Source organism: Ascaphus truei, chromosome 6, assembly GCF_040206685.1.
Source record: "Ascaphus truei isolate aAscTru1 chromosome 6, aAscTru1.hap1, whole genome shotgun sequence".
NCBI lineage: Eukaryota > Metazoa > Chordata > Amphibia > Anura > Ascaphidae > Ascaphus > Ascaphus truei.
This window is the reverse complement of record NC_134488.1, coordinates 92,077,299-92,102,736: the sequence shown is the minus strand read 5'-3', so window position 1 is coordinate 92,102,736 and position 25,438 is coordinate 92,077,299.

Here is a 25,438-nt window from a genome sequence, read left to right as displayed (position 1 = left end):
CATGTCATTACCCAGAATCCCTGGCTGCAGAGGAAGCACTGTATGCTAAGAGAAATAGGGAAAAGCAGGGTTGCCGACCGGTCTGAGACATATGAATGTGCTCACAGTTGGTATTTTTATTTGCTGTACACTGTACAGAGGAGGGTTTTTGTCCCTTTTTTACTAACCATGACTTATTTTGTGTAATATAACATTCTAACATTTAAAACTCAGGAGGCATCCAGGCTTTGTAATGATACAGTATTGGTTCCTAGACTCGCTGGCTATAGAAGGGTTCATCTCCAAATGTACTGTTACATAGTTACATAGTTACACAGTAGATGAGGTTGAAAAAAGACATATGCCCATCAAGTTCAACCTATGCTAAATTTAAACGACAGATACTTTATCCTATATCTATACTTACAGTATATTGATCCAGAAAAAGGCAAACAAAAAACCCCAGTGACATATCATCTAACGATATCTCAAAGGGGAAAAATAAATTCCTTCCTGACTCCAAATATTGGAAATCGGATTACTCTCTGAATCAACATCCTTCCTATGTTTACTTATTTGGTATATCCCTGTATACCTTCCCTTTCTAAAAATTGGTCCAACATTTTTTTGAAGATATTTATTGTATCTGCCATCAGTCTCTATGGGTAATGCATTCCACATTGATACACAGTGTCCGAATTTTGGAAATAATCTAAGTACATCCTCCATTAAGTAGAGGTTGGTGCCTCATACATATGTTAGTAATATAGAATTATATTTTTATCACGCAAACTGTGCCATTTATTAATGTACTAAAGAGCAGAACAGGCAGCTTACGCACTTTGGAGATAATGTAATTCCACTACACACTGCTGCTGCTGCTGCTGCTGCTGCTGCTGCTGCTGCTGCTGCTGCTGCTGCTGCTGCTGCTGCTGCTGCTGCTGCTGCTGCCTTAGAAAATGTAATACAGCAAAAGTGCAGAAGTTCCTGAATTAGCATATTACATGAATGCGGCCACGTGTAGTAAATACTTCATGTAAATATTGCGTTTGTCTAAGTCTGTGCAGAGTATGTGTGTAGGTATCCTGAACTTACCATAAATATCCCTGTCATTAGGGTTCAGATGCTTCAATTTATGTAAACAGGTCACAGCTGACAAGGAAATTAAAAGTCAGCATCTAAACTGTGGCAAAGCCAAGTAAATCAGTTTTAAAGCCAAGTTGCTGCTGACTCACCCATCCCTGAATTTCACATTTTGTGCAGTAGATGTCCTTGCGCACTCTTGCAGATGAGTGGCCAGAAAGGAAGAAACAAATCGTTAAAAATCTAGTCTCAGTATGATGGTGTAAAGCAGGGGTAGCCAACTCCTGTCCTCAAGACCCAACAGGACAGGTTTACAGGATAACCCTGCTTCAGCACAGGTAACTCAATCAGTGGCTCATTAGAAGACTGAGCCACTGAATGAGCCACCAGTGCTGAAGCAGTCTCCCAGTCAGCCACTGATAGAGCCACCTGTGCTGATGCAGGGATATCGTGAAAACCTGACCTGTTAGTAGCTCTTGAGAACTGGAGTTGGCTACCCCTGCTTTATAATATCACCCTAATCCCCAGATCTATACAATCACTGCAGCATTCTCTTACCATATTTGAAATACTGTAGCTTGATTCCTGTAACTTATTCCCATACCAGTTTAGATTATATTTCTGTATACCATGGAATTTGTTTATGTGCTTTTGGGCCTAGATTTGAAAATGTATTAAACACATTAAAATGATGGACAAGGTGTTCTAATGCCTCATTTATGCAGCAAGTAGTACTGGGGTTTTAGGTGATACATATTTTTTTAACAATGCCTAAAGATGTAGCGCCTCTGGATTGGCACAAATAATATTTTTTTATTCATTTTATACATTTCTTCATCTTTCTCATGACAACATATTTCACAGTTAAATGTTTCAGTTGTTTCCTTTTTTAGATAAATACTAAAGTGGAAAAAGAACTGGGTTTCTTAAAAGATGGCAGCTTGCTGTATGTGAGAGGGTGTGTTTTATGGGTGATCCCTGATACTTGCAGTCCTCAGCAAGATATGAATTAAACCAGACCCTATCAAACAGTGGTACACATAATTTGGTCTGTGCAGTTTCTTGTTGTGATTTGGAGACGTAGGCTATGGACCTAAATCAGCAACATTATGAAACATATCCCAGATCCGAAAAATAAGGGTTAGTAATACATCTTGACATCAACCGTGCAGTAATGGTCCAGTCCTGGTTTTGTATGCACATCAGCTGGTCTGCTAGCACCTTTGGTATTAGAAATTAAGATATGAAGGAAAATAGGTCTGGATCGTTGCCATACTCTTGACCTGGAGTTTGTTGGCAGGGGATATAGAAGCGATTCCATAGCACGGTGCTTTCACAATATTGCAACACCTTTTATGTGTTTCTCAGTGGGTTTGCACATTTAACACCTATCTGTTTAACTCCTTCAGTGAGTCAGGGAGAGGAACCTGCATTGCACTGCAGACTCCACCAGCACTAAAATAGTTAACCATCCCAAATCATAACATTTCAAATACCCCCCCCCACCCCCATAATACATTACTGTCGTTTATTTCTAGTAGGCCCCGCACTTCAGAGGTAATTAGCAGTTCAGATGAACTAATTCCCTATCCACCGGCTCCAACACAAACAGCATGTGCTGGCTCTCACTACATACCTATACGCACACTCACCTCTGTGTTTGCAAAGTGCCAGCCTGACCCTGCCAAGAATAACAAAAATAACTAAATGCTTCTTCAGGTTAAGAGGCAGCCCTGGAGGGTTGGAGCTGGCCAGCATTCGCACACTAGAGTCCACTCATCAGGAGGTAAAAAGAGAGGCTCTGTTCAGACCCCGAAGGCTGAGAAAAATGAAAGGAAATGCATCTAACAAGGAATCTTGTATAACACTTCAGTCCCACAGGGGGGTTGGAGCCAGGAGAGAGATAGACAAGAAGACTTTGCAAGGCCAAGGAAGTCAAAATCTGTGGTCTCTTATGGATACAAAAAACTGTAGGTTTTACCTTTCAAGAGCAGTTTTTCAAATATTGAAGTTAAAAATAACACCTGCGTTCTGGCTTTAGGAGAAGTCACACTTGCAGATGATGTGACCTGCGCTCGAACAGCTGAATAAACAATCAGGTGGTATTGCGGAATGCCGTTTTGGTCAGTGAAGGAACCCTCCAGTTTCTCTGGTCTCCATCCTTCTGCAGTGTTACAGACCCCATAGTGAAAGAACATAGGAGCTGTGTCAGTAAAGATTGATCTGTAGAGATTTGAACATTTGTTATTTGTAACCTTTTAGATGAAGTCATTTTATTTTACGCTGATAAGGTTTCCCAAGGGTTAACTCAAAAGCATGTTAAAAAAAAAAAAACCTTTAGTTAGTCCACTGAAAAAGGTATTCAGAGATGTGGAGACATTCATTTTCTACTGCGTTGCCCCACAATGCAATCTTCACACTAAACATCCTGCAAGTTTAACCTCTTTTCTGCCAGAGAGGCCTGAATGTATATTCCAAAACAGCTTAAAATATAGAAAGGTTTTCATTTTTTTAAATTGAAATTTCTAAAGTTCTAACATTGCCACAATTAAACAATCAAAAGCAATAATATATAATACAAAGAACTAAATACAGTATACATAATAGTACCTGTTAAATTGATACATTAATGCAAGCTGTTCTTTGCTTATTGACATGGAGCTGTGTTTAGAAGAAAGAAATGCACAGAGTGCACCGAAGATCAGTAAAAAGGTATATTATACATTCAATCAAACGTATATGCACACTTAGAATGCATTGATGAATGTATAAACGATCGCCAAAAACACAAACCCCTGATGAAGCACTGAAGTGCGAAATGCGTTGAGTTTACGTTGCACAACATCCCATTGCTCAATACGCCACAACTTGATAGGCGTACATACCCCTGAGATACCTTACAGGAACTGCTCTCAACTGTAAATGTAGAGAACACTGACGACACACTCTCGGGGATTCCATTTTTGACGATCAGTTTTACATTCATCGATGCATTCTAGGTTGTAAGTGTGCATGTACTTTTTCTTGAATCTATAATATACCTTATTACTGATCTCCTGTGCGTTCTGTGTATTCCTTTCTTCTGTCTTTGGAGATCTCCGGTGGGAGTTGTTTGCAGAGAATTTGTAGTGCTCCAACACAGTTGCTGCAAGCAGAACATGCCAATATATCATACACTTTGGAAGCACGAGTGCTGTCTTCTTCAATGTCCTATGTTTAAGATAATCAAGTTAGTTAAAAACTAGTCAAGAATCCTTCCCTGATTATATTTCTCAACAATAATGTTTATATATATATATGCTCTGTATTTCTATGCGATATTTTTCATATTGGTTGCTTTTCCCTTTATCCTCTTTAGGTAACCCCCCACTCCACCCTTCCAATATTTTGATAATAAAATCCCTTTGTTATTTCATAGGTTGTGTGGTATATTGGTGCATCACCTCAACAGACTCCAATAGTGTAATCTCCCAGTAAATGAATCCAATGTCCAGGAACAATATATGTAGAAATGAATGAATTGACCTCCCAGGGTGATAACAGGGACTAGTTGGTGCCCACACGGCTACCCCAAACTACGTCTCCAGTAGGCATAAGCTCACCCCTGGGGCAATAACACAGAACAGTCCAGCAATGGAAGGTAGAAAACGATGGGCTATGCCCTTTACCTTGAGAAAGTCCTAACGGACGAAACGCGTTGGTGCGTGGTCCTATTTTTGTACTGACCATTAAAGATTTATGTATATTTTTACCCTTGTCTGGAGTTGCCCTCATTACCAGCGCTTGCTGCCGCTTCCGCTGTGAGCTGTGCCCCTCCTCTCCCTTGCTGTTCTGTGTTATTTCAGGAAGACCGTGTTTCAATGTTTTTTAAGATTTTTTTTACATTTTTTTTTTTTAGCCCTTTTCTATATTAGTAAATGTGTTTCTCCTGCCAGAATATAATGGAGATAGCAGTTTTATCCAGTTTAGTAAAATTAGCTTTTTTGCCACTGTCATTATTATCATCTGTGGGAAAGGATCCTACCATCCTTTTAAGTCTTTAAGTAAAATGGCTTTGGGCGATGGTGCAAATCTTATACCAAGAGAAACATTTTAAAATTGAACTACTTTGTTCCAAAAAATATTTATTTTCCCAATCCCAAATACAATGTGAAAAATCCACCCCATGGAATGTGCACATTGCACAGGAGCCTTCACTGTTCACAATCACAAGAGACCTCAGCCACAGAGATAAACTTTAGGTTTTATTAATAAACGGAATGTGGATTTCCTTTAAAGGTGCGATGTTCCGATTTTTTTCAAGTTTTCGTCAAAACTTTTTTCTATGGGATTTTACTCTTGCATCCTGTTTTAAATACCTGATCCCACTTGTTCCCCAACTTTTAAGTCAAAATTGAGTTATGCAGAAGATTTATCCCAAATGTATAAATCATTCTTGTTTGAAGTTGATTTTCACATCCCTTCATTTGATTCCCACATGTTTGGGGTTTTCTGTAGTAATCATGGGTGTAGGGCAGGGGTCGGCGTGGCTCTTTCCGCACCTACATGCGTCTCCTCCGTCTGCCTCTCCCCAGCTCCTGCCTCTTTCCCTCACTGTGCTGCCGGTGGCTGTGGAGGGGCCAGGCCGGCGCTGGTCAGGCCTCTTGTTGCGGCCGGGCATCTCTCCAGCTGCCTGCCTGCCTCCTACACTGTACCACACCAGGACTCTCTGATGCCGGCACGCACCGAAAGTGGGCGCCACAACTTCCGGCGTGCATTGACATCACAGAGCAGCCTAGTGTGGGACAGTGTAGGAAGCATGCCAGCAGCTGGGGAGATGCCCGGCGGCAACAAGAGGCCCGACCAACGCCGGCTGGGCCGCCCCCCCCCCCCCCACAACTACCAGCAACCAAGTGAGGGAGAGAGGCAGCAGCTGGGGAGTGGCAACCAAGGACAGTACAGGAGAGAGGCAGGCGCAAAGTAAGTGTGTGAGTGAGAGTGCTTGACTGTGTGTTTCATATATTAAAGATGCAACCTTGTGGCATCTCTTACTTTAATACCAACATTCTTGAGCTTTCTTTGGTGAAACTATCCTTTTTTTTAAAATTATTTTATGATCGATCTCTTTGCCTTTTGTGTGCGTGTGAACAGAATATTTTATTTGGGGTTTCTCGTAGTTGTATTTCCGGAAGTGGGCCAAACTTGCTCCCTCAAGAAAACATTGTGATGTTTATTTGGACAATAAGTGAAACAGATTACTGATAATGCACCTGGAGAGCTGGTGATTAATATGCTTTTCAGAAGATAGCCCCCCGTGCTGAGAGAGAGAGAGAGAGAGAGAGAGAGAGAGAGAGAGAGAGAGAGAGAGAGAGAGAGAGAGAGGACCCAAAGTAAATCACGAAACAATGTTTCAAAATGCTTGTCTTGATGAAACCCGACGCCGTACGGAAAGTACTGTTGACATTAAAGCGATTGCTGCCTTGGGCCTTGGCAGTAGGAGCGAGGAGTTTGCTTCTATTAATACACCTTGCTTTGGTAAGGGCTGTTTTCATCTCCGGGCTATCATATCTAGGAAGCATGTGGCCATTGTTTGCAATGCCTGCTCAACCTCCTCTTGGTTGTTGGTTATCCTCCATACCCTCAACAACTGAGAGTAGGCTAAACCTCTTTTAAGCGGTGCAGGATTGTGGCTGGTAGCCAGAAGGAGAGTGTTTTTGTCCGTTTATTTATGGAAAAGCGTGGTGGGCCGAGAGTCCTTTCCTTTGTATACCACTGTGTCCAAGAAGGCGACTTCGGTCGTGCTGTGGCACATGGTGAACCAAATGTTGGACGGGGTACTGTTAAATTGGTTGACCTAATTGTCTGCACCTGGGTTTTGGGTATAAATGTCTGCCACCGCCATTGTTCCTTTGCACTTAAGAAGGTCCTCCTTTATGGACAGAAACGTTGGATTTTGTGTGCCATTCTCCAATATATTTCTTTGAACATTATCACTGAGTGCTGTTTCGTGATTACCTTTGGGTATCGTATCTCTGTCTTACTTACATGGGACATGCACCAGACCATATTAGTGTGTGCATGTGTATTTGGGGGGATAGTGTTCGTGTGTATTTGAGGGGGGTATTGTGAGCATGTGTATTTGGGGGGTAGAGCATGCGTGTGTATTTGAGGGGGTGTGTGTGGATGTGTATTTGGAGGGTAGTGTGTGCATGTGTATTTGGGGGGGTAGTGTGTGCGTGTATTTGTGGGGGGGTAATGTATGTATGTATTGTGTATTTCTAAATAACAAACTGTTTTGCATGGAAAAACAATGATAAAAAACAAAAAAAGGGGACTTATTATTGTGATATATTTTCTCTATTCCCTAATTCTGATTAAAGTAAGTTTGTTGTATGTTAATGCTTATACAGTACAGTATATACATATTAGTGTGTGTACAGTATATGTATGTGTTGTGGGGGTGTAATATTCATGAATGTGTTGCAGCTCTCTGAATATTTTGGACAATGAATTTTTTTTAAATAAAATGTCTCTTCTTCCATGAAAGATTGCAGACCCCTGGTGTAGGGCATAGCTTGTAAATATGGGTGCAGGTGCCGATATGATGGAACATATTTTATCTTAGTTTGTTCAAAATATTTAATTGTCCTTAAGTTAATATGCATAAGCTAGTTTTATTTCATCCATTTTGTCCCCCACAGGTAAAAGTAAATTCTTGATTAAGCCTACAAGGTACAGTAAGTTATTGGTTATTATCGTGTTTTCCCCACTTGATTTCCAAACCAATTACCAGGCCCTAAATCTATCCTTCAAAATAATATTTCATAGCCTCTCTCTCTAAGAACTGTTGCTATTGACCCACTCCTTTGCGAATGTAGCCCCGAGGTATATTTTCACTTTCTGGCCCCCCTCCGCGAGTGCCGTGCGGTAGCGGGTGCCGCCGGAGGCTGCGACGGACCCGCCGGCACTTTGCGAGGGTGGGGGCCAGAGCAGGGAGCAGATCGGAACTATGGTTGCCGGGGACGCGATCGGGCCGTCGCTAGGGCCGCGATCGCGTTGCCACCGGCTCGGCGGCTTGCAGAGAGTGCGCCGCCACTGCGCGTTAGTTCGCGCATGCGCAGTAGGGCGGAAGCGCGCGATAGGACTCCAGGGAGAGGGAGAGTGAGGCGGCCATTAGGGGTTCGCGCATGCGCAAGGGAAGCGCGCACGCGGCCCCAATGCTTTAGGCAGCCCCTGGGAACTACAACTCCCAGGAGGCTTAGGGAGACAGAGGTCAGGTGCTCCCTAGTGGCCAATAGGGCTGCAGGAAGCTCAGCCCGGGAATATAGATACATTTCCCGGGCTTTGCAACGGAGAGTCAGACAGAGGAGAAGGAAGGAGTAGGAAGGGTACAGGGAGCGCGTGGCTCCTGTACCGAGGTAAGGGTTCTCCCTAGATTCCCAGGCAGGCCCCAATTCCCGGTAAGGGCAGGGGGTAACTGAAGAGGGACGCCTTAGCTAGGGAGGTGACCCTTAGGTGTGGAAGGTGCAGTTTGGCAGTGCCACAGCGGATAGGGCTGTGGGCACTGGCAAATAGGCACAGCGTGCGAGCAGTGTATTTGCTGCGGGATCCAGGTGGCTGTGTGTGATTGCAGCTGTCTGTGTGTGTGTCGCTGCATGTGCTGGGCGCAGTGCGTGCAGTGTGTGAGAAGTGTGTGTGAATCCCTGCAGGCTGACAGTGTGAGCTGAGTGTTGGCTGCAGGTGCGTTAGGCTGTTAGGATTAGCAGTTACAGTTGAGACTGGGTAGCTAGGGGAAGGGGGGGGCAGGTATTGGTCCACAGGCCCTAGGAGTTTTCCCCAAGCCATCCCAGGTTGCGGTTCCTCAGGGACAGGCCCTAGGTTAGGGTTGCTGTCACTCTAGAAGTAGTTGAGAGAGGAAGCGGATAGCGGCGGTTGCTGTGCCCGTGCGACGGTGGTGTTACCGAGAGACTGCTGAGTTCCCGGGAAGCGGTGGGACCCTCGTTGGGGTCCACCGGCGGAAGTACCTGAATAGGATCAGATGGACGTCTGACCCTTTGAGAAGTGTGTTGCGGTCCCGAGCATCGGAGTGCTCGGAAGGTACTTCATTATTAAGTGCACCAACAGGCCTATTCACATAGTGACTGCGCAGTCACCCACGACCTTTCGTAGGATTTACGAGACATTGGGTGTGGGGTGATCACAGGACACTGGGTGGGGAACACCAGACATTGGGCTGAGGTGATGCGGATAGAGCATCGGGTTGTGTTATGTTATGCAATGTGTTATGTTATGCAATGTGTTATGGTATGTGATATGTGTTCTCAAGTAAAGTGTTAGTATTGTTTTATCTACGTGTGTTATGGTATTTCTTACTCAGGGCTATCTTTCCTAACGGGGGATCCTGGGTAAGTGGAGGCGCTGCACCAGAGGTATGGTAAGGGTTTCCCCAGGCTTCCTGCTAGCGGAGGCTCAGATCTCCTGGAGCCACAGGTGTTAGGCAGTACCAGTAACCCTTTAGGAGCAGGTGTGTTGCAGGGAAAGGGGCCGGTTAGACCACGAGGGGCCAATGTGAGATTGGTTGGGTCGGCCGGTTCACAAAAAGGGTTACATTTGGAGGCGCTGCTGAGATATCAGACCTGGGGTGCCCTGTACATGTTTTTCTAAATTTGTGTCCTATTTTTGTTCCGCCATGGGGAAGCCCTCAAGGCGGAGGAAGCCACGTGCTAAGTCCCCGGCCGCGCGGGAAAATGTTGCCAACAGTTATCCAGGACTGGCGGGAAAACCCGAGCCCCGCCCCCACACTGTGAGTGACTCAGTACCGAGAATGCAACATTGCCTAAAAGACTGTGCTGCCCCTCCTTCAGAGTCCACCAGGGGGAGCCAGCACAGTGAGCCTTCACCCGTAACGGCTGTCTCCAGCAAAGCGAGTACTGGATACAGAGAAAATTGCTCGCCGTCGTATGGACTCTGGCAGACCAAGGCTGGGAGCGTATCCTTTTTGTTGTGTCCATGTACGATACAAACATTGAGTCTCTCGGGTAGTATGGACTTTAATGTTTTGGCGTACATGATAAAATTTCGGTTGGAAGACGCGAACGAGGAGGGGTACCTGGGCTGTTTTTGTAACCAAGGTGACTGCTCGTCTTGTAATTTGGCTTGGGGACGTATATGTGGCTACTGCAGGGTACCGACCCTGCAACCCGTGCCGTTGGTGGTTACAGGACCGTCCGAGGAGGAGGGCCCGAGTGCCTTCGTGAACACTCCAGACCCTCTCAAAGGGGACATGCAGGCGGCGGAACCAGCCGAGAAAGAAGAGGAAGAGCTGGACCTCCCTCCTACAATAAATGATATTTGTCCTCAGTTTGTCTTAATTACAGAGGCCTCCGGGGACCCGTGTGTCCAGACCACTGTTGCAGACCCTCTCCAAGGGGACCTTCAACTGGAAGAGCCGGACCCTCTGATGGCGGAACCTGCGGGGAAAGAGGCGCCTGATGGTGCTACCGAGGTGGGTGAAGCCGCTCCTGAATTGTCCACTTCAACGATGGAGGTGGTGGAAGGGCCGGGTGCCCAAATGAACTTTCCAGATGCTGAGGCGGAGCCGCTGAAGGCGGAGCTCCAGATGGCGGAACCCCCGATGTCGGTTCCAGATCCGGTTCCCGAGCAAAAAACACCGAGACCAGAACCGCAAGTCCCGGAAGGCCAGGGTAAGGTGTTTATACCCCCGCCCTTGTGTGATGAGTCCAGCAACCAACCGAGCGTGGTGAGGCGCCTGCCGGCGGACCACTCCAGTGAGGTCACCGAGGCAACCACCTCAACTGATGCAGACCATGATGTGGGCCCATGTGCCCTGCAACTGCCAGTCCGGCCTACCACCGAGGTACCAGCGGTCCCAGGCTTGGGATCAGTACCTGCCGATAACGATAGGGGTAAGTTGACTGCCCCAGGGGTGTCGGGTGTGAGCTCCCCGGTGATCGTGGAGCCTGGTGACTCCAAAAGTAGGGTCGCCCGGGCGATGGGCTCACCCCGTCATCGCGTCCTGGTGGAGGTGTCTCCCCCAGAAGATCTCTGCAGATCGTGGAATGAACTCGACCTCATCAAGGTATCCGGTGTAGCGGACCGGAGCGACCCATACTCCTGTGAGAGGAGTCTCCAAACGGGCCTACCCGAAGAAGTGGTGCCGTCCGCGGAAGAAGCCACCGTTAAAGGGATTGCTGACAAAGACAAAGACAAGGACAAAGACTCTGTTGAGACCGCTCTGGTAGTTGTGGCCTCTCCCAGGTGCGCGATGGAGCGCTATGTTCGCCATGTGGTGGATCGAGGCAAGAGACTGAGCCTTCCTGTCTCCCGTGAGATGAGACCGGAGGATCCGGCAAGGGTCAATACCCAGGACCCCGTACATTTTTTTTTGCGAGAGGGAGAAGGTGGGTTGGTGCAAGGGACAGGTCTTGAGCTCCAAAAGACTCACAGGAGTCAAGGTGGGATACCCTCACCCAGTCTGTTAGGGGCACTCCACTCTGAGACTCAGCTGGCCTCGGGTATCTATGCAGGTATGTCAGACATTGGTGAACAAATGTATTTTTCATTGTATAATCATCTGTTGCATGGTTGCTACCCAAGCGAGGGCGTTGGGATTCTGCGAGGGGGAGAATGTAGCCCGAGGTATATTTTCACTTTCTGGCCCCCCTCCGCGAGTGCCGTGCGGTAGCGGGTGCCGCCGGAGGCTGCGACGCACCCGCCGGCACTTCGCGAGGGTGGGGACCAGAGCAGGGAGCAGATCGGAACTATGGTTGCCGGGGACGCGATCGGGCCGTCGCTAGGGCCGCGATCGCGTTGCCACCGGCTCGGCGGCTTGCAGAGAGTGCGCCGCCACTGCGCGTTAGTTCGCGCATGCGCAGTAGGGCGGAAGCGCGCGATAGGACTCCAGGGAGAGGGAGAGTGAGGCGGCCATTAGGGGTTCGCGCATGCGCAAGGGAAGCGCGCACGCGGCCCCAATGCTTTAGGCAGCCCCTGGGAACTACAACTCCCAGGAGGCTTAGGGAGACAGAGGTCAGGTGCTCCCTAGTGGCCAATAGGGCTGCAGGAAGCTCAGCCCGGGAATATAGATACATTTCCCGGGCTTTGCAACGGAGAGTCAGGCAGAGGAGAAGGAAGGAGTAGGAAGGGTACAGGGAGCGCGTGGCTCCTGTACCGAGGTAAGGGTTCTCCCTAGATTCCCAGGCAGGCCCCAATTCCCGGTAAGGGCAGGGTGTAACTGAAGAGGGACGCCTTAGCTAGGGAGGTGACCCTTAGGTGTGGAAGGTGCAGTTTGGCAGTGCCACAGCGGATAGGGCTGTGGGCACTGGCAAATAGGCACAGCGTGCGAGCAGTGTATTTGCTGCGGGATCCAGGTGGCTGTGTGTGATTGCAGCTGTCTGTGTGTGTGTCGCTGCATGTGCTGGGCGCAGTGCGTGCAGTGTGTGAGAAGTGTGTGTGAATCCCTGCAGGCTGACAGTGTGAGCTGAGTGTTGGCTGCAGGTGCGTTAGGCTGTTAGGATTAGCAGTTACAGTTGAGACTGGGTAGCTAGGGGAAGGAGGGGCAGGTATTGGTCCACAGGCCCTAGGAGTTTTCCCCAAGCCATCCCAGGTTGCGGTTCCTCAGGGACAGGCCCTAGGTTAGGGTTGCTGTCACTCTAGAAGTAGTTGAGAGAGGAAGTGGATAGCGGCGGTTGCTGTGCCCGTGCGACGGTGGTGTTACCGAGAGACTGCTGAGTTCCCGGGAAGCGGTGGGACCCTCGTTGGGGTCCACCGGCGGAAGTACCTGAATAGGATCAGACGGACGTCTGACCCTTTGAGAAGTGTGTTGCGGTCCCGAGCATCGGAGTGCTCGGAAGGTACTTCATTATTAAGTGCACCAACAGGCCTATTCACATAGTGACTGCGCAGTCACCCACGACCTTTCGTAGGATTTACGAGACATTGGGTGTGGGGTGATCACAGGACACTGGGTGGGGAACACCAGACATTGGGCTGAGGTGATGCGGATAGAGCATCGGGTTGTGTTATGTTATGCAATGTGTTATGTTATGCAATGTGTTATGGTATGTGATATGTGTTCTCAAGTAAAGTGTTAGTATTGTTTTATCTACGTGTGTTATGGTATTTCTTACTCAGGGCTATCTTTCCTAACGGGGGATCCTGGGTAAGTGGAGGCGCTGCACCAGAGGTATGGTAAGGGTTTCCCCAGGCTCCCAGCTAGCGGAGGCTCAGATCTCCTGGAGCCACAGGTGTTAGGCAGTACCAGTAACCCTTTAGGAGCAGGTGTGTTGCAGGGAAAGGGGCCGGTTAGACCACGAGGGGCCAATGTGAGATTGGTTGGGTCGGCCGGTTCACAAAAAGGGTTACACGTATATAAACAGTGAGGCCATATTAATCATTCTTATGCTGGGGATTTCAATTCCACCTAACTGTTTTGGGAGACCCACGCTTTCCATGGGGACCCTATGGATTTTTGTTACGCATAATAATGCTTCTCGTGAACTTCTTTATATCAGTTTTTAACAACAATAGTGGAAGCATTTGCATAATATAATAATGGCTTTGATCACGGCAATAGCGGACCGTGGTTCCATCCTGGCCAATATGTTTTTTAAACCCACTGCTTTATTAATCCTTGTTTTTGTACGTGCATCCCTTACCATTGCACTTAATACATTTTAATGTTGACATACTACACCATGAGAGGAAAAAAAATGGGAGAGAAGCCCCCACACTGATGCTCCTATACAGCGTGGTAGAATGTCAATAACAAAATGAATTGATGAAAAAAGACATAAGGTTCAATGTACCGGTATATATATATATGAAAACCGTGGCTCCTCCAGTGAAGCCCAGAAAAGTGCACCGTCTGTGCTGCCCCCACCTCACCTGCACCCCGCAGCGGGGACCTCCACGTCTCCCAGCTGGTAGTCTCCCCTGCACCAACAGAAACCGAGGGAGCCTAGCTCCCACCTCGGCACTGTGTCCGAGGGAGTAACGCTCCCACCTCAGAATGATAACCGAGGGAGTACCTCCCACCTCGGTGTGAGGACCGAGGGAGCCAAGTCTCCCACCTCAGAATGGTAACCGAGGGAGTAACCTCCCACCTCGGACCGCGGGGATGGCAACCCGGGCAGCCCAAGTATGGTAAGGGGCCGGGACCTGGAAGATGAGCCTCCTCTTGTCCCACCGGGAGCCGTAGACTCACCCGCGCGCTGGAACCATGCCGTGGAGGGGGTGGGGACCGAAGGGTGACCGGCAGCCCGCCCCAGCTGATCGCAGGTACCGTCGGTCAGGACTTGACTCTGGCTGCAGGGGAGGCGAAGGGGAAAGAGCACAGGTACTGCACCGGCTAAACGAGCACCACGATTCAGCTCTGGAGGAAATCTTCCTGATGGAACAGCTGATGAGAAACCGGACAGGTGTGCTGCAATACCGTAGTGGATGTAGACGAAGTAGAAATTGAAGGTAGAGCACTGCAAAAGTAGAGGGCTGGAGGCAATGGATAAATTAAATAAACTATTTTATTGGGCCATAATGCCAAGAACTTGACAGACATGAGAGGGTTTGCGCTTTCTTTTATTTTTCTATAGATTTTGATGCCCTGTCATCTCATTTTGTCACAGCAGCAGACTCTCCAATATTCCCTAAGGGAAGCTTCATATCATTTTATTCACGACACTTAGTCTGATTTGGTTTGTCACTTATATGTACATTAGCCTAATTTTTGCACCTAATTAACTTCTACACATCACACCTTGATTGATATTTCGATCTAATAGTTCAACATTTATAGAATATATTGGTCATACACATTTTGTGCACTTTCCTGTTTGTGTTTTCCGTTTGATCAATGCACGACTGCCCACGAAGGAAAAGTACGTTTTTCCAAATGTCTAAGAGCTTCTGGTCTTTCTCAATTATAGGCGTATACTGTAGTTTAGTGACTTTATATCCTATAACTCCAAAGTGATCGTTATTCCCAGATATTTTATATTTTTATGTGCTAATTAAAGAAGGGTTTTTTATTTTGACAATTGATCACCCATATCTTTAGTTGTAGCAATTCTGACTTTGCAAAATGAACTTTACAACTTGAAAAATTATTAAAGAAATTAATCATTTGACACATTTTCAGAACACAATTAGTCGGATTTGTTACAAACAAAAACATGTAATCGACAAATATTGCCAGCTTGATTTTACATTTCCCAACTTTAATACCCTGGTATTTCATTGATTATCTAAATGTTATTGCCAATGGCTCCAATACCAGTGCAAAAACCAGAGGCAACATAATTGGATTTTTAAAGCTTTGTAGGGGGGTACAAAAAGGGAGTAAGACAGTCAGAGCACATACTGTTGTCAGTGGAAAATAAATGTCTTCAACAAGTATGGAGAGCAACTTCAACTACATTAGTTATACTAGTAAGGAAATTGAATATGACTGGGGTGGTATCATATCTGGAAGAGCTTAGGTCATTAATATAAATAATTCAGGAATCCCACATTCTTTGAAATGTAGAGAATGAGTCATTTTGTAGGCTTGTGAGCTTTTCCATTGAAAGAACTCGACAGATTCTAGATGTGATCTGATAAAGACAGGGAGTGTACTGTCTGTTCCATGCAGCTGCCATGGAGTTTCTAATGGCTGGGAAGATGTGGGCTTTGGATTTATTTTAAAGGTATTGATACCTTTCAGGGATCAGGTTAATAAGAGCAGGACATTGATCTAAGCAGAGAGTGTTTTAATATATATTGTATTAGTTGATGTATCTTCTTCCATAATAGTGAGATCCTCGCGCACTATCACAATATATAGGGCTGCATTCTAGTAGCTCCGATAAACAACTTATCGAGGCTTTTGAGCAGCTATCGCCAAATGTTGCTAGGTAGTGTAACCCCCTGTGCCTGCAAGCAGCACAGGACGTTGCCTCTTTAAGTGCTATGCTAAACAGGACACACCTCTTTAAATAGTTATGCTCTCTGGTGGACATGTGACTGGGATCAGCCAGTGAGAGCGTGGAACAATGAGTCTGGGGGAGGGTTGGCCATCTTGTGATTTCTCAGAGCTGGCTGGAGTTTGGAGTGTGAGGCTGCTGGCAGAAGTCCTCTGCACGTGGCCTGGTAGATCCGTGGAGTGAGGAGACTGGTGGATTTGAGGACCAGTACAAAGCACAGTGACACACCTCAGTGAGCACTGCCCAGCCCAGAAGGAAAAAGGATCAGGATTCAGACTGCACAAAGGAAAAAAAGCGATTCCCGTGCCCTGGAACAAAGGTTATGTTATCACATTAACTATAAGAAGCACCGGCCTGCATCTAGTCCTGTTTTGATTCAAGAGCTCCAACGAAAAGTTATTGTCCAAATACCCTATCTGATCAACAGGGTAAGTGAACTCAGTTGCAGTGGCTGTAATATATAAAATTAGAAGCGCAGCATTAGGAATTGTTAGTAGGATTGTAGAAATACTGTGTTGTTATGTGGTGGCACTGATCATTAGGGTCACATGAGTTTTGAAAAAGTTTGCAGTGAAAAATTCCCAAAACGGTTCTACGATAAGGGCAATAAAGCTGACAGACTTCTAGCCAACAAACTAAGGGGTCTGAGAATTAAATCTCAAATCCCAGCAATCTGTACTAAAACAGGAGTGACAGCATATAAAGATAAGGAAATAGCGAAAGAATTCTCACATTTCTATACCAAACTATACAATCTAGAATCTAACCGAGGAGGGCATACAGGGTCTGAGGCAATATCCAAATATCTTAAACAATGCAATCTTCCAAAGCTCTCAGAGGCAGACACGCAGATATTAAATAAAAGAATCTCTCAGGAAGAACTTGCAGAAGTAATAAGCCAACTTAAAACTAATAAAACATCAGGCCCAGACGGCTTTTCCAATCTGTATTACAAAAAGTTCAGAGCGGTGCTGTCCCCGTTTGTTCTCGAGATGTTTAACACCTTTCTGGAGGGCGTGGAAATCCCGACCTCTCTCTCAATGGCCAACTTAGCGATTATTCATAAAGAAGGCAGAGATCCTCTTCAATGTGGGAGTTATAGACCTACATCACTGTTAAACTCAGATTTTAAAATCTTCAGCAAAATTCTAGCGAATAGACTAACCCCAATTTTCCCTAAACTAATACATTCGGACCAAGTAGGCTTTGTCTTGGGCAGACAGGCCTCAGACAACACCCATAAGGTCTTAGATATTGTGGACCATGTGCACCTGACCGTATCAAAGGTGATTCTATTAAGTTTAGACGCTGAAAAAGCGTTTGATAGAATAAAGTGGGCATTTTTAGATCAGACAGTGCTAAAATTTGGTTTCTCGGTCCCATTCCTGGAGGGCGTTAGAGCGCTCTACAGGAGGCCCACTGCCTATGTTAAGCTCCCAGGAGGAGACTCGGACCCCATCAAAATTAAAAATGGTACTAGACAGGGATGTCCATGGTCCCCCCTTCTCTTCGCATTATCAATCGAACCCCTGGCAGCAATAATCAGAGATGATATAAATATTCAGGGTATCCAGATTGGAGAAACAAACTGCAAGATCTCATTATTCACTGATGATATAATACTATCGCTAGCCAACCCATTGATATCTCTACCAAATTTCAATCCCAACTAGACCAATTTGGACAGGTTTCAGGATACAAAATAAACAATGATAAATCTGAAGCACTAAATTTATCGCTCCCCGCCCAAGAAGTTAAGCTTTTACAAGCAAATTTTAAATATAAATGGTCCCAAACACACATCAAATATCTAGGAATATACATAACAAACACATACAATTTATTGTATCAATATAACTACCCATCCCTATATGAAAAAAATTAAAAAAGATCTTTAGTCCTAGAACCTATCAAATATCCTGGATCGGAAGGATAACAGCGGTAAAAATGAATATCTTACCTAGGCTGTTGTACTTCTTCCAAACTCTCCCGATAAAAGTCCCGATTAGGGAGCTCAAAAATATACAAAACAGAATCTTTCAATTCATCTGGAAGAATAAAAGACCGAGGGTCGCAAGATCAGTAATGCTAGCACTGAGATCGGGGGGGGCATGGGGGTGCCTGATATTATCAAATACTATCATGTGGCCTACCTAAAACAAGCAGTAATGTGGAACTGCGAGCCAACAACTTGTGGTTGGCTGGGAATCGAGTCTTCCTATGTGGGCCCTTCCACTCTAGCGGTGGAACTTTGTACAGTTGTACAGTCACGAAAGAAAATATATACAAAATCTTATTTCAATGGTACCTAACCCCGAGTAGACTGAGCCAGATTTACCCAGGAACACCAGATCTCTGCTGGAGAGGATATGGTATGAGAGGGGACATGGTCCACATCTGGTGGCATTGCCCACGAATTCAGATATTCTGGACCATGATTCAAAGCCTGATATTCGAGAGCACAGACCTGAGAGTGCCTGTGGACCTGCTGACCTATCTATTAGCAAAACCAATAGAGGAACTACAAACTCCAATAAGCAAACTTATATCATTTATACTTACAGCGGCTCGCTGTTCTATAGCAGCCGCATGGAAAGACATACACCCCCCATCTAGGCGGGTAGTCATATTAAGAGTTAACGATGTTAAACTAATGGAAAAGCTTTCAGCCCAATTAAACCACTCCCTCGACAAGTTCGATAAGATATGGGAAACCTGGTCCCTAGATTAATATATATAAACCTAGGTTTGTTAGTAAACGCGTCAAAGTAACTATGTACTTCTGTTTGACCACATAATAAATCCTTTTTATTCAATACTGGTTGCAGCCCCCTCCTTCTCCTCGGTAGTGCTCCGCCAAAGGCCCCTTTGGGACCATCCTTCTTAAGAGTTAACAATGTTAAACTAATGGAAAAGCTTTCAGCCCAATTAAACCACTGCCTCGACAAGTTCGATAAGATATGGGAAACCTGGTCCCTAGATTAATATATATAAACCTAGGTTTGTTAGTAACAGGTAGATTGGTTGCCTCTCCTCCCCCCCCCTCTCTTCTCCCACCCCCCTCTTAGGTCCCCTTCTTCCTTCTTTCTTTACCTCCTCTCTTGTTCTACCTATGTCATAGGTACATAAGAACGACTCACAAGATTAGTTCACAAAACTGTTATACTGTAGTACCCGTTCGAGATTAGAAATGCTATATATGTTATTATGTTAAAAATCCCACAAATGCTTCATGGAACAACTACCTTGTGATGCGAATGTCAATGTTTAAAGAGATGTTACTGTATTGTGAAAACAATAAAAAAGATTGAAACAAAAAGGGCCCGCATTATCTATAGTCAGAGCTGTTAGGGAAGGAAATGAAACTAGTACACCTCATGATTACATACAAGCCCTAGAACACACATTTGGTACCACAGAGAGCAGAGAGGAACAGTATATCAGATTCAGGGGGATGTTCCAGCGAGAAGGGGAGAAACTATCAGACTTTCTACGCAGACTTGAGGAGGTTCTGTTGAAAGTGGTGCAGAGTAAAGGTATTACCCCTGATCGGGCCGACTGCGCTCGAGTAGAACAACTGATTCGAGGACTACCTCCCGGAGATATTATGACCTTTTACCTGCGACTCAGAGAGTGAAAGGAGTCCCCGCCTAAATTCTTAGAATTATTGAGAGAAATAAGGGGTTAGGAACAACGGGTGGCACTCAGACCTGGCTTGGGGCATTACTGTAAAGATACAACACACAATAGCCAGTGGAGATCAGTGGATGAAGGGCCACCACGCAGAGTGACCACAGATAGACAAAGTGAAGAATGGTCGAATCTGGGCAAGACCAATGTATTACCCAGGGGATGCCAAAACTGATGACCGCTATGCAATTGGAGGGTGCATCTATGGAGAGGGAAAGGGGCAACCGACCCAGAGGTGCGGACTGGGAACCATGCACGGAACCAACCCAAAGCAGGGGGAGGAAACCTTGGAGGCGCGGTGAGCCAAACAGTGATGGATCTAACTTCCGTTACAGATGTGAAGAAGATAGACTTACTCCCGCTATTGCAGAAATTGTGAGAATACTCAGCGGGTGTTTAAACAGTTCATCCATTCTCTGCCACAGGTGGGAGACAGGCGCAGCAACCCAGTGAGAGAGCCTACTGGGTCCCGACTGAATGAGAGCTCCGTTAAGACGGCACCAGCTGAAGGCCCAACGAATTCCCCCATGCCTCGAGGGTTATTAGGACCATCACGAGTGAAAGCTAAGATCAAGGGTATGTCATGCAATGTTCTCTTGGACAGTGGATCACAGGCTTCTATCATTTTCAAACCCTGGTATGATAGATATCTAAAGCAGCTGCCGCTGCAACCACTGGAGGGATTAGAAGTGTGGGAAGTCAGCGAAACCAGTTACCCTTATCTAGGATAGGTCGTGGGGAAATTGGAATTCCCAAAGCGAGTAACCGGAGTGTCAGGACCATTGACGGTTGTTGCCCTCATCTGCCCAGAGGTCCGCAGTAGCGAAGAGACGGGATCATAATTGGGACCAATGCCAATATGTTTGGACAACTAGCCCAGTGGTATCAAACCGTGGGAGGGAGCGATTATGGCCAGACCCTGACCATCCACCTTTTATGTTTGAAAGCATACCAACGGATGGAAGAGAAGAATATAGTCCAAGATGAGGGACCCTTAGGAGAAATTATTTGGATTGGATCTCACGACGCTAGCACCAGCTGATATAGACGATGTGAGGCGGCACCTACACTGGCGACACACTTTATTCGAGCTTGGCTAGTCCCACGAATTCGGGTATACCCGGGTGTATTGAGGTTTGTGACTGTTTTCTGCCCGAGTGCATTGAGGTATTTTCCATGCAGGGATTTAAGCATTTTATTCCCACTGGCTGCAATACTGCACAGTATATATATATATACTGCATTACAATTCATGAATTTATGCCATCTGGTAGACACGCGAAGCATTGCAGCCTATTAAATCCTTATCATTATCATTTAACAGATTAGCCGCCCGTCAGCCAGGCATGAACCCAGGCTGGGAAGGCAAACGCAACGGGGCTTGTCAGAGGTGAGGAGCGGCGCATTCCAGGTATCTGCCAGGTACATACTGGGTATTTGCTCGAATAAAGTGTGTCGGTGCAGTACAAGAATTGATGGGAGCAGGAATAATCTCTGAATCTCGTAGTCATGCTTCTCCCATCGTAGTAACTCAGAAGAAAAATGGGGCCGTAAGAATGTGCATACACTATCGCACGTTGAACAAGAGGACCATTCCAGACCAGTACACTATGGCTCGTATAGAAGACGCCTTAGACTGTCTCACAGGAAGCAAATGGTTTTCAGTCTTGGATCTTCGTAGTGGATATTACCAGATTCTGATGTGCAAACAAGACAAAGACAAAACTGCTTTGATATGCCCACTGGGTTTCTATCAATTTGAACGCATGCCTCAAGGAGAGTCAGGGGCACAGCTACGTTCCAGAGACTAATGGAACGAGTAGTAGGGAATATGAAGCTACTAGTATATATGGATGACATCATAGTTTTCAGAAGAATCTTGGAGGAACATGAAGCTCAACTAATAATAATAATAATAATAGCATGTTCTTGTATAGTGCTGCTAGTTTTACGTAGTGCTTTACAGAGACATTTTGCAGACACAGGTCCCTTCCCCATGGAGTTTACAATCTATGTTTTTGGTGCCTGAGGCACAGGGAGATAAAGTGACTTGCCCAAGGTCACAAGTAGCCGACACCGGGAATTACACCGGGAATTGAACCAGGTTCCCCTCAGTTCCCCCCACTTCAAACTCAGTGCCACTCAGTCTTTACTCACTGAGCCACTCCTTCTCTCTAATGAAAGTACTGGACCGACTGAGAGAGGGCGGATTGAAATCGTCAGTGGATAAGTGTCAGTTTTGCCGGACGTCAGTCACCTATCTAGGGCACATCGTGTCAGAAGAAGGGGTAGCTACGCATTCATTAGCCGAGGATTGGCTTCACCGGAAAATAACTACCCGGTGCATAAACTAGAATTCTTGGCCTTGAAATGGGCAGTAGTAGACAAATTGCACGATTATCTGTACAGAGCAACGTTCGTGGTGCATACGGATAACAATCCACTGACTTATATTTGAACCTCGGCCAAATTAGATGCCACTGGTCACTGGTGGCTGGCTGCGTTTGCCACCTATAATTTCAGCCTGAAGTATCGAACCGGACAACAGAATATTGAGGCAATGCATTATCCCGAATCCCTAGAAATGATCTGGAAACAGACAAACAGTGGGAAGAAATCACTGCGTCCGAAGTGCAAGCGCTGTATACACATGTTGAGACCTACAGGTGGGTCACCACTACAAATTCAGACCGAATGGCAGATAGTATGGAACTCTCCCCCACGGCTGTGCCTTTGGTGTATTCCCATCCAACAGAATTAACTGTGATGGGAGGCGGTAACCAGGCTATATAATAAAGGTCAAGCCCGTCTGGTTACCCCTGCTCCGTGTATAAGGGTCCAAGAGAGTTAGCTCTTGGACTCAGTAACATTGTACCATTACATTGGATTGCATGTAATAAAACATTTTTTTGTGTTTTTCCCTTTCCGGGCATGCTTTCAATCAGGGATTACTAGTGTATGAGTTTCAAGGGGGGGGGGGGTTGCGGAGGAACCATTCTCTAAATGTGCCTAGGAGGTTGGGGTCCAGAGTTACCAGTTCCCCAATAAATGTACCCAGGAATCATGCCTGATTCTCGGATACATGTAGGCACATTGCCCAGGCAATACCTCCCCTTGAAAACGTAATTGCGACTCACCACTAGGGCTTCCTGCTTCAGCACAACTCGGAAAGGAGAATCAGGCATAGGGATAAATGTGTATCTCTTGAGCTGAGGGAAACCCTAGGTAAATCGGGGTACTCCAGCTAGTGCCAAAGTAACCCACTAACAGTATATGGTTTGTGGGTACCCAACCATACATAAGGTTGGGGAACTCTGAGAGTCCAACCTGAGTCAAAGGGAAAACATGGGGGGACATCATGTATACAGAAATAAAAAGAGTACATTTTTCCCTTTTCTGTCCCCTGTACCCAGAGATGAGTTTATTAAAAGGTGTTTTTTATGTGTTTAAACATTCGGAACCTATGTCCAAACAGCCAGCCTGTGCAAACCCATAGGCGCCGGTATATCTGGTGGACATCGGAGTATAAAGCAGCCAGAGGATGCCCAGAGATGTGAACAGCATTTGACTAGCGGGGAAAGGCATGGTACTGGGTCCGGAGATCAATGGCAGTCCTCCGGGATGCCACTTGTTCTGCCAGACCCAGGGGTGCCTGCCCGGTGGGTGGCATTGGGATAGCTGGGGGGGGAGATGTGGCAGGCTTGCCCATGTTCCCAGGCTATTTCAAATTCCCCACTATCCTGGCTTTTCTACCCGGCTTGGCTCTGATTGGCTGCTTGAGAGAGTTCCCACGCACTGATTGGCTGTCGAGCCTGCTTCTATTTTATAAATGAATCAGGGAATACTATAAAAAGATGTGAGCCAATCAGATTGTGTATTACCCTTCAGTCAGAGCCGAAAGAGCACGGATGTGCTTTTCAAAGTTGCTTTGTTCAAAATAGCAAGGCAACCGGCTTCGATTTCAAGCCTGAAAAGCCTGCCCACCAGTGGCTATGCCCCAACTTTTGGGACCAAGTTTTCAGAAACGAACGTAGCGGTCGCGACTGGGATTTCATGCCGATTTGAGTTCCAGGAGATTCCGGGCTAAGTCCCGGTCAGGGTAAAACTCTCCCATAGAGTTCCCTGTGTGACGGGAGCTTTGTGACAGTCTATAAATAATACACACCAAATATAACTGGGTTGAACTGGACGAGACTTAGATATGATAAAATATAATTTATTCCTTGAAAAAGGTGAACACACGAGATATACAAATAACAGACAAAATATGGACACTCACTTAAGATGGAAATGATGAAACAGTCATATCTGGACTGGCAGTTCATACAGCAATCTTCAAAAATCACCAAGACACGAAAGACATGAAGGACAATGGCCATAGGCTGAGCCTGGTTCTTATACAATTTTTTCCCAGTGAACACAACCTAAACCCAGCCCCTCTCATAAATCAGTGGTGAGGTTGACAGTTTTCCTCAGAGTAAAACTCCTCCCACACAAGGACGTTTAAAAACTGCTTTTCCTATCTAAATAACTTCATAACTTCAGTTCAGTGATACTTACTGGCACGTGAGACATATTAATACATTCCGGCACGCATGACGCTCCCAATAAGACTAAATATTACTGTGTAATATTAAAATTAAGAGAGATATTAATATCTGTCTCTTAGAACCGGCGAGACCTCATGTGTCTGTAATCATTATTTGAGGCTCGGTCCCCCGGTTACACATATGTAACTCTTAGCATGTTCAGCCGAGGACATCTCATAATATTCTTATATTTAATAAGGTCACTCATTCTGATATCTCCTTGCGTAACAGCACCCCTGGCCCCCATCAAGAAATCCTTTGAAGCAGGGCTGTGGGTAGTGACCATTTGTCACCGGTGCTATTTTTCACACCCAATTTCAATCAAGCCTTTTGAAGCCCAGATATTTCTGAAAAGACACCACGCATCCTAATGTATTTTCCTAAACGGCAGCTCATTAACCCCTTAAGCCCCAGTGTGTGTGTGGTGCAGACACTGGCCCAGAAACAATACATTTATACAGGGGAATAAACAGTTGGATGGCTGAAGCAAGGCAAAAACACATTACTGGACCCCAGTCCAGTTAACCCCTTGCTTCCCTGATGGGAGTAGAGGGTGGCCAAATGGGGGTGTAACCCCTTTAATCCCGGGCCAAATCCTCTCTATCATGACAACCTGCACATAGGAAAGTCTAGTTTTTGACCGCAGACCACCAGTGTGTCTTTTCTTCAGTATTTTGTGTTTCACTGTGTGTATGCGAATTTATGCTGAATAAATTATCATTTATTTCTCTACCTTATTTTGCTCAATGAATGATCCTGGTAAAAAGGTGTATATAACTGGTCTCCTGTGACATTAACCATGGAAGGATTGCCCATGTTAAACCGACAAGACCTTCAGAAAGCACAGCAAACCGACCCAGGCTTCAAAGAGACGTGGATGGCCCTAAAACATGGAAAGTCGGTAACAACCGTCGTATGCACGAACACCGTGAGTCGATTGCTGATGAAACAATGGTCTAGCCTTGTGCTTGTCCTTGTGCTGGGGTGATGTTTAGAATGGCGAAAAGGTCAACACACTCAGTGTTAAAGCAGCTGGTACTCCTTTACAAATACAGGCACGTGGTACTCAAAGCTCTCCATGATCATCATGGCCACATAGGATCTGAAAAGACTTTAGGATTAGTGACGGATCGGTTCTATTGG